The sequence below is a fragment of the Chinchilla lanigera genome, unplaced genomic scaffold, assembly GCF_000276665.1.
Source record: "Chinchilla lanigera isolate Chin_1 unplaced genomic scaffold, ChiLan1.0 scaffold00090, whole genome shotgun sequence".
In the NCBI taxonomy this organism is placed as follows: Eukaryota; Metazoa; Chordata; class Mammalia; order Rodentia; family Chinchillidae; genus Chinchilla; species Chinchilla lanigera.
Window position 1 is genome coordinate 8,937,963 of NW_004955491.1, and position 8,733 is coordinate 8,946,695.

Below are 8,733 nucleotides of genomic sequence, written 5' to 3' on the forward strand. Positions count from 1 at the left end.
TGGAAGTTTGCATTTTATTTTTGGCAACACTGATTTCCTGCAGTGACCAGCTGATTTTGTCCTTTAAAAAACAATTGCCAGACACCGAGGGTGGAATGACCAGAGGCTTCTGTCACTGTTAAGCCGTTCCCGTAAAGCGGAAGCCCCAGCCTGAAGGCTGCCCCAGCCGACGGCACAGCCCTCGAGCACTTTCCGCAGTGACAGTCACCCGGGGAGTGGAGCACGGTCCATGGAGGCTCCCGTCCCCTCACAGTGTGAGAACAGGGCGTTAGGTCCAGGGCTGCCACAGCTTCTCCGTGTCAAATGGCTTTGAGTGGAACTGGGGTTTTCGCTGGCGTGTCTTACTGGCAGTGCGTGATGGTGATGTACACAGTGACTACCGGTACGGCTCGATGGCCCTGCTGGTCAGCATTTCACACACCAGCACTTCCACCCGCTGTGGCTTCTACAGCATCCACACAAGCATTAACACGGTGAGAAACACAAATACTCTCTCAGCATGGATTTTGTTTTGTTTGCAGTCCTGGGGATTGAACCCAGGGCCTTCACACTGAGCTACATTCCTATCCCTACCTCTTTGATTTTTTTGAGACAGCCTCTCAGTAAGTCACTAGAGTGCCCAGACTGAGCTCAAACTTGTGATCCTCCTGCTTCAGCCTCCCAGAGTGCTGGGTTACAAGTGTGGGTCCCTGGGCCCAGCTTTAGCATTTTCATCAAAATAGTTTTCCTCTCGCAGACCATGTGGGAAGATCCCTGGAATCTGCAAGGTCCGGGCTTTAAGCACCGCTGAGAGCAACAGCAGAGTGACATGCAGAGCCTTTGACCTCTCCTGGAGGTGGGGCGGTCCTGCTGGGAGCACCCGGTGTGGGGGCAAGGAGACGCTGCTGGGGGGGGGGCAGCTGAGATGTTCTCCCCACTCCGTGCTGACCGTGCTCCTCGGAGAAAGTCGCCCACACCGGGCTCGTCTGTGAAACAGGACATCACTGTAGTCCCAAGCGTTGTTCTGAGGGTTTATTTTCCATGTGTTGTGAAGGGTATAGTCCCCACCTCACCCGTGAGCAGTGCAGCACTGGGCCAGCACCAGTTTCTCCATCCTCATCCCATTTTTCCTGTGTGCTAGACTCTTCTGAAAGGTGGGCCCTCCACATTCCCCATGAGGACTTATTCACATCTCTCTTAGGGCATGGGAGGCTGCCTCTGAAGCCTAAGATTCTGCCCTCTGTCGATTTGAACTGAAGTAGTAAGTAAGGGGACAAGAAGCCTCCACTTAACTGACTGTTCCAACCTAGTGTTTGAGAACTTCTCTGACCTGATCACAATTTTCAGAGTCTCTGTTGACAAAAACTCCCAAACAATTGATGTCGAGCAAAAAGAAATTTCAAAGAACACAACCAAAAATTTCAAATTCCTTTGCCGATAAGCACCAATTGCAATTTAACAGAAGGGCTTGCAATGGGGACCCAGGTTATCAAATTCAAGGCCTCCTGAGTACATGTAGGAAAACATTCAAGGCCTCTGAGTACACCTAGGGAAACATGCTGGGACCTGGGAGAGGTCTGTCTTGGTCTCCAGGGCTGTGTGGTTGTTTTGTGATCTTTTGAAAACTAGAGCCTCAGTGAAGTATAAGGCAAACTGCTGCATTTTCAAATGTATATTATGCACTTGAAAATTATTTTTATTTTAGAATAGATTATGAATTTATTATTATTTTAAAATAGATTATCCATATTATTTAAGGATGGACCCACAAGCAAAACCAAGGGCCATATCCCAAAGATCCTGCAGACCTTCATGTTTGATGAGCTAGACCCGCAACACAGCTGCAGCAAAGAAGGGCACGGAGATCTTGCTGCGAACAGAATGCAGGACACCTCACACCATACACCGCCTGTCCGTCCCTCCGTGGGAACAGGAGTTGTAGTCCAGCTTGGAGCTCGGAGCTCGGAGTTTAGGGAAGGCTGTTCACTCTGAGATACGAAGGCCGCCCCAGAGCCCTCTCTCCATCTCTGTGGCCCCGTTTTGAACAATTCACTGTCTTCTCTTTAAGGCCCAATTCAACCCTTCTGGTGAGAATCAATCATTCCTGTCCTGAAGGCCCCACATGCTTCCCTGCCTCGATGGTGTGAGGCCTCCTTGCCCTGCAGCTGTACGAGTTCATCACTGCACAGCCCTTACGCTGCTTCCTACTACCCAGTAGCAGCTTGCGGTTTGTATCCCCATTAGTCTTGGAGTTTCCTGCAAGAAGATGCTTTCTCAACTTTTGTTTCTCCTAGCAAGTGACAAAGGAGTTTAAAAAGTACAGGTGGCAAAAACTTCTTAAAAATTACATTAAAGGATTTTTTTTCATAGTCAAATAACCAGGAATGTGTCAAAGCCAGCATTTAAACCCAGACCAGCTGGCTGAGCTCAAGCCGCCTGAGGGTTTCTGTACCAAAAGTCCCTCTGCAGAGTCTCTCCCTGTTCAGCCGTGGTACGTCGTCCCATCCACATCTCCAACCCGGCAGACACTGGGGTCGGCCTACACAGAGGCCCAAGGCTCTAAACTTGAGAACCTTCCTCAGAGACGTCCACAGTTACAGCCTTTCTTCCCAGGCACCATGTCATGGATCCCAGTCCCAGTCAGCTCCATGGGCTCCAGCAGGCACTGGGCATTACGGATGCCAGCAATGCCAATAGATGCCAGCAGATGTTGTCACAGGCCTCAGAGTCCCACAGATGCATCGGCTACCAAGCACCTCCCAGCAGACTCTGTGGACCCTTCACACACCATCACAGCGCTTTACACACCATCAGAACCCGTCACAAACCATCACACACCACTGTGCACCATCAGACTCCCTCACACACACTCACACACCCTCACACACCACAGGCACCATCAGACACCAACAGACCCCGTCAGGAAGCAACGCCCTCCCCATCACATTTGTACTCAAGGCCATGCTGTCTCCTCGTCCCAAAATTAAAATCCTATTTGAAAAGCTGGCACCTTCAGGCTCTGTGACAGCCCATAGACTCTCAGGAGAAGCTACCACGTGAATCTGCAGTGCCCACCCGGCCAGGCTGCTGTCCAGTGAGTGAGCGAGTCCAGCCCAGGCTCTCGCTCCCGAGAAGCCCTGTCCCTCCTGCCCAAGGCCCATTCTGGGGGTCACCCAAACTGAGGGTCACCCAAATTGCTGGTGCCCCATTGTGAGGTTAATCCCCCTCCACTGGGCTGCGGGCCCCCACCCCGAGGCCGCGGCAGGCTGCACAAAGCGAGAGCTTCCACAGGAGGAGCGCGCTGGCCGCGGCAGCTCCGCTCTGCATTCCCGGAGGTGTCTTGTGAAAACACTCGCAGCAGCTTAGGGCACTTAGTTTGTAAAAAGGCTCCTCTCCCAGTCCGTGTCTGCAATTTAAAAAGCATTCAACATCTTGGGATTACAAGCGCGGCAGTTAAAGCCCAGTCTGAAAGCTGACCTCCACTCTCAGAGGCGCTCCTGGCTGCAGAAACTATGTCAGACTTAGGTGCCAGTTTTTACATAAGCCCTGAACCTCCCTTTAGCAAACAAAAGCTAAAGAGAAATTCCGGGGCCTCCCTGGCCAGGGGGAGAACACAAACAGCGGGCAGTGGGGGCAGGGGTGCGGATGAAAGCAGGCTCGGGGAGGGACCCCAGCGCCTCGTGAGGATCCCCCCAGCTCCTTTCAGACTCAAAAGGAAAACACGCGGCTTCTCCACACAATCCCTTTGCTCAGCGTCGCCGGGATGGCACGGTGGCGACTCCTTTTCACATCCTCCCGCTGTAGGTTCGACTTGAAAGTGCTCTTTAATGTCTGGAAGCAGAAAGCACAAGGAAGAAATCGTCAGAGACATTTTGATGGGTGTGGGGGCTGCGTGGGGCCTTTCGAGGTCCAGCTCAGCGTGCAAAGAAAAAGCCTTTTGTAGTCTGGTGGTTTCTCGAAACTGAAAGCCTGAGTTGGCCGCACAAATTTAGGGAATATTGAAACCCTATGGGAAGAGTCTGTGGGCTTCCCAAGTCGGCCCGTTATTAAACGTCCGCAACAATTAGCAGGAATCTGAGTGGCTCCTTGCTTCTTCTTGGCTGAAGAAGAGAACAAGTAATTCTCTTGTTGGTGAAACTGGGGGTTTAGTACCATCATTTCCCCCTATAACTCACCTTCTACACTCTGCATGCTTTAAAATCAGGCAGAATTACAACAGCAGCAAGAATAAACAAATAATCGAGTTTCTAAATGTCTGCACCAAAGATAGGGCATTTCCAGGGAAGGAGGCCATGCAAGGCGGACCCAGAATGCCCATAAGATGTGGCTTCTAGATCCAGCTGGGCAGAGGGCATCTTCCACACAGGGGGTGAAGGTGCAACAGCGGGACCTCGGTCCCTCCCTGGGTGCCTCACACTCGAAGCCATGTGATGCTGTGCAAAGCTACGCAAGGCTCCAAAGCCAGCGCCCCTGCGTGGTATTTCCAAAACACCGGACAGTCTCTGGTATAGACTGCGGGCCCTCCTGTGCCCTCCTCAGTCTGCAGTCCCCTGTCCCCTCACGCCCTCGCTGCGCTGGGCCTCTGAAGAGGTCGCCTCCTGTCTTAGGAGCCGCTTCTAAACCCCGCGATTGAGCTGTCCAGGCTGTTTGGCACGGCGTCCCTGCCGAGACGGGTCTTTGACTTGATTTGTTATTTATTACACTGGCCCTCCGGGGCCTGGCATAGATATTCTGGAGCTGGAGTGGACCCTAAACCCCACCAGTCCTGGAGCATGATGCAGTCCTTCCGCTCTTTGGCTCGAGGAAATGTCTCTGCCATGCAGAAGACTGAGGGGCTTTCTCTCAGCAGGAAACGAACACCTCAAAGGCAGCAGGGCTCTAAGTGAGCACAGTGACTCAGACGGCCTCTGTCACCTGTGAGCTAGCAAAGGAGTGCTTTCAGGTGGAACCTTCACCATGCTCAGAGGCAGTGGGGCTCACACTGAGTTCTCAGAAGATGAGGGAACATCAGACGCACATCAGAGCCCATGGAGGTTGGCCGCCGGAGGCCACAGGGCTTGCGGAGGAGGTGTGGAGAGGAGGGAATTAATGGAGCCCATCCTGGGCAGGGGCAAGGGCACATGCCAAGGCACTGGGGCACAAGCACACTGGGCTCTGCAGAAACTGATGCAAGCGATCAGGCCAAGGGAGCCAAGAGCACAGGGGTAGGAAACACTCAGGACAGGCTGAGGCGGTCATGGGCAAGGAAGGGAATGGGGTAAGGAAGGGAGAGGGGGAGATGAGGAGATGTCAAAGTGCACAACTTGCAGGTGTGAAAATCCGAGACTGAAACCTATTATCCTGTGTAAGTAATAAGAGTGATACGCTTTTTAATTTAAAAGAAAGTCTCTCCACTCTTCCACTCGTGTCCCTGAGTGACCACTAATTTAAGGTTACACTAGAATTTTAGCCAAGCAGCCAGTCACAAACACAAAACGCGAGAACGACTTTCCTTGATTCTCCTTCTACGTACAAACACAGCTCGCTCAGAAAAAGTTTTAAATAACTGAATGCATTAAAAGGAAACTACAGATCTCTCCCCACCGGGAAACTACATTCTGCTTTCACCTACACTTTGATCTGTGCTTTTACATATAAACAAAAGAAGGCTCAGTGTCTGTGTGCAGGTTTGTTTCCTGTGTGTTTTCACTTTAAGTTACATCATGAGTTTGTCACATTAAATATTCCTTAAAGTTTGTTTTGTTTGGGTTTGGGATGGAGTCTTGCTCTGTAACCGGGGCTGGCCTTGAACTCATGGCAATCCCCCTGCCTCAGCCTCCTGAGTGCTGGGACTGCAAGCATATACCACCTCAGTTGGCAAACTTTTTTTAATATTTCTTATACAAATAAGAGATGGGGGCTGGGGATTTAGCTCAGCGGCACAGCGCCTGCCTGGCAAGTGCAAGGTCGTAAGTTCGATTCCTGGTACCAGAAAAAACAAACAAACAAACAAAAAAAGAACAGACAAATAAGAGATGAACATTGTAAGGAAGCTTGAAATGTAGGAAAAGAATAAATAAAATTAAAATGAGATGGGCGGCTGAGTTCACACGCACTTCTGCGGAGTTTCCGTGTTGATGTTATGACATTAACAGTGACGGCAGCATCCTAGCGTGTGTGACAGCAACGCAGTGTGCAATGCAGGGGTGATACAGGTGACTCGGGGATCATGGCGGGCCTGGGAAGGGTTACTTATTGAAAACGCAGAGCAGGTCGGTGGGGGAGCAAGGTTTCAGACTGCAAGCCTTCTGGCTCCGGGATCTGGGCCTGGCCACGGAGCTGAATGGACAGATGCCACATCCCACATGGACACGCAGCTCTGCGGCCAGGCGCGCACACTGGATCCCACGTGCACACGCAGCTCCACGGCTGGGGAAACACAGTGGATCCATGTGAGAACCACTGAACATGCAGCGATGTGGGAGTGGAGGAAGCCAGGCACGAAGGCCTGCATCTCACAGACTCCATCACCGCGTGTCTTAGAGGAGGTAAATGTTTGGGACAGATACCAGCTCAGTGGTTTCTAGGATCTCAGGAAACAAGAGGGAATTTATTGCAGAAGGCATGAGTAAATTTGGGGATTCCTGGCGGTATTTTCTCTACGGGTTGTGGTCACTGTGATTACAGGGCGGTGGGCATTTGTCAAAAGTCATGTGAGTATGCTCTTTCACGGGTGCATTCAGCTCACAGGAAGCCACATTTCAATGGTCACAGCTCAGGAGAAAGAGGGCAGAAGTCCAAATGGAGCCAACACAGTCAAACAAAAGCCGCTGCACCCTCTGACAGCCCCCTCAGCCCAGCTCTGGGCTCCCTGGGCCCTTAAGAAGGGGAGACACCGTCCCCGTGGAGGCCCGTCAAAGTCCTCCCCGCCAAAGCTGTAGGTTCCTTCAACTCTGCAACACTTGGCCGAGAGTGTAGACCCTGGAGCGGGGGTCACCAGCCCTCTGGGGGGACCGGACACCAAGAGAGGATGGGATTTGAGCCTCAGGTGAGTCAGGGTGCCAGGACCCTGGGCAAGGCTTCCCCGCCAGGACCTGGCCTGCAGCCTTGCTCTGGCCCTGGTGCAGCTCCCTTTATGACCTCGCAGGTTCCTTCCCATCCGCCCCCTCACAGCACCCCCATGACAGCACCCTCGGGGGTTGTGGTCCGGGTGGAAACAAGTGAGAATAACCCTGATCCACCACAGAACCACTGCACTCAGGGCAAAGTCATGTCCCCTTCCGAACATACCCCCACATTCCCCAGACACTGAGGCCAGACTCCGTCAGAAGGGCTCTTCCGGCTGGGGATGCTGAGCTACTGGCCACAGGAAGGGCAGACGTGGCCTCCCCAGAGCTGGCTGCAGGGTCTCAGCAAACTTCAGGTGGACCCCCTCACCCACCAGTGTTCCTGTATACTCCGGGCCAGAGCTCAGCTCCAAACTTGCACTGCTAGAGGGCATCTTGGGACACAGTGTCGAGCTGTGCAGGGACAGGAGGGCTGGGCTCACTCCTGCTGGCTCAACCACTCCTGCAAGGCTGTCCAGACAAGGCCTGACAGCAAGACCTGCGCCTACCCCACCACCCCAGAGTCTTCTGGGGCCAGCACTGACCGTCACAGACAGCGTCGTAAGCTTGATCTGAAATAGTCCCCGATGCTCTGTCTCTGCACAGGTCCTCTCCACAAATGGCCCCTGCAGGGTGCGGCCCGCTCGGTCAGCGAAGAGGGTGGGCACTGGCAGAGCCTGGCAGGGAGCAGCAAGCACCAAGGACTGGACTGAGTTTGGGCCCAGGATAGGACAGGCTCCAGAGCCCCAAAGTGGCCTTGGTAGTGGACTCTAGTGAGAGCTGGGGAAGGCTCTGCACCACCCTCAGGACCGGCTTGACCTCACTGGAGATAAGGGGGCTTCCTCAGGCTGCAGGTCAGCAGAGCAGACCCGGCCGGCGGCCCAGGCCTCTGGCCACACAGGGCAGTGCGTCAGGGGAGAAGCACGGCAGCCAAAGCACAGCACAGCAGAAGCGGTCACCTCGTGCCAGGGTGTGGGAGAGAGAGACTGCAGGCCCAGCGGGACTTCACATTTCCTGTGGTCCCTACCTCCTCAGCCTTGGGCACCACTCCTTAGCCCATGGCTTTGGGGAACACTCAGCACCGAGAATAGCAGCCCACTCCGGGTGGGGCACGTCCAGTCCACAGCTCCGGGCCAACCCAGCCTTTGCACCCCAAACTGACACTCTCGCTTTCACAGGGTCTCGCACGGGTCAGCCTCTGAGGACACACCAGTCTCCCCGCTGCCCTCACCCAGAGGCCCAGCTGGTCTGAGGGAGGCATCGGAAGTCGTGCCCAGGAGCCGGGCTCCCTCCGCCTGGGGCCCAGGTCAGGGCCCAGTGCCGGCCTCTCCTCTCTCGGCCATGGAGGCATCAGACCGTGGCTGTTTACTGCCCCCAGCAGCCGGGCCAAGGCTGCGCATGGGAGGAGCTGGTCACAGGACAGACGTGGGGGCTCACGCAATGACGCCATCAGGACCAAGTCACAATAACGAGGCCATCATGTCACAGAGCTTCTCAGCGGCTGGCTTCCTCAGCGCAGAACCCCAGAGCAGCCGCTGCTGTCGGCAGGCCCAGGAGGGGTGCCCACCCCCACTGCGCTTGCCATGGGCCACCGTCTCCACCGTGTCCTTCTCTGGGGCCCTAGGTCAGACCACGGGCATGAGGCCAGGGGCCGTTCACTCTTGTCCCC

At 54.2% G+C, this 8,733-nt stretch overlaps 1 long non-coding RNA gene across 1 annotated transcript; it reads right to left on the reverse strand.

Annotated features, from left to right (window-relative positions):
- Nucleotides 1-3,386: 3,386 nt before the first annotated feature.
- Nucleotides 3,387-8,505, reverse strand: LOC102019816. Its single transcript, XR_264044.1, has 3 exons — nt 8,092-8,505; nt 7,610-7,741; nt 3,387-3,810 (listed from the first exon to the last, which is right to left on the reverse strand). It is a non-coding gene; the product is annotated as an uncharacterized LOC102019816 (long non-coding RNA).
- Nucleotides 8,506-8,733: the final 228 nt, after the last annotated feature.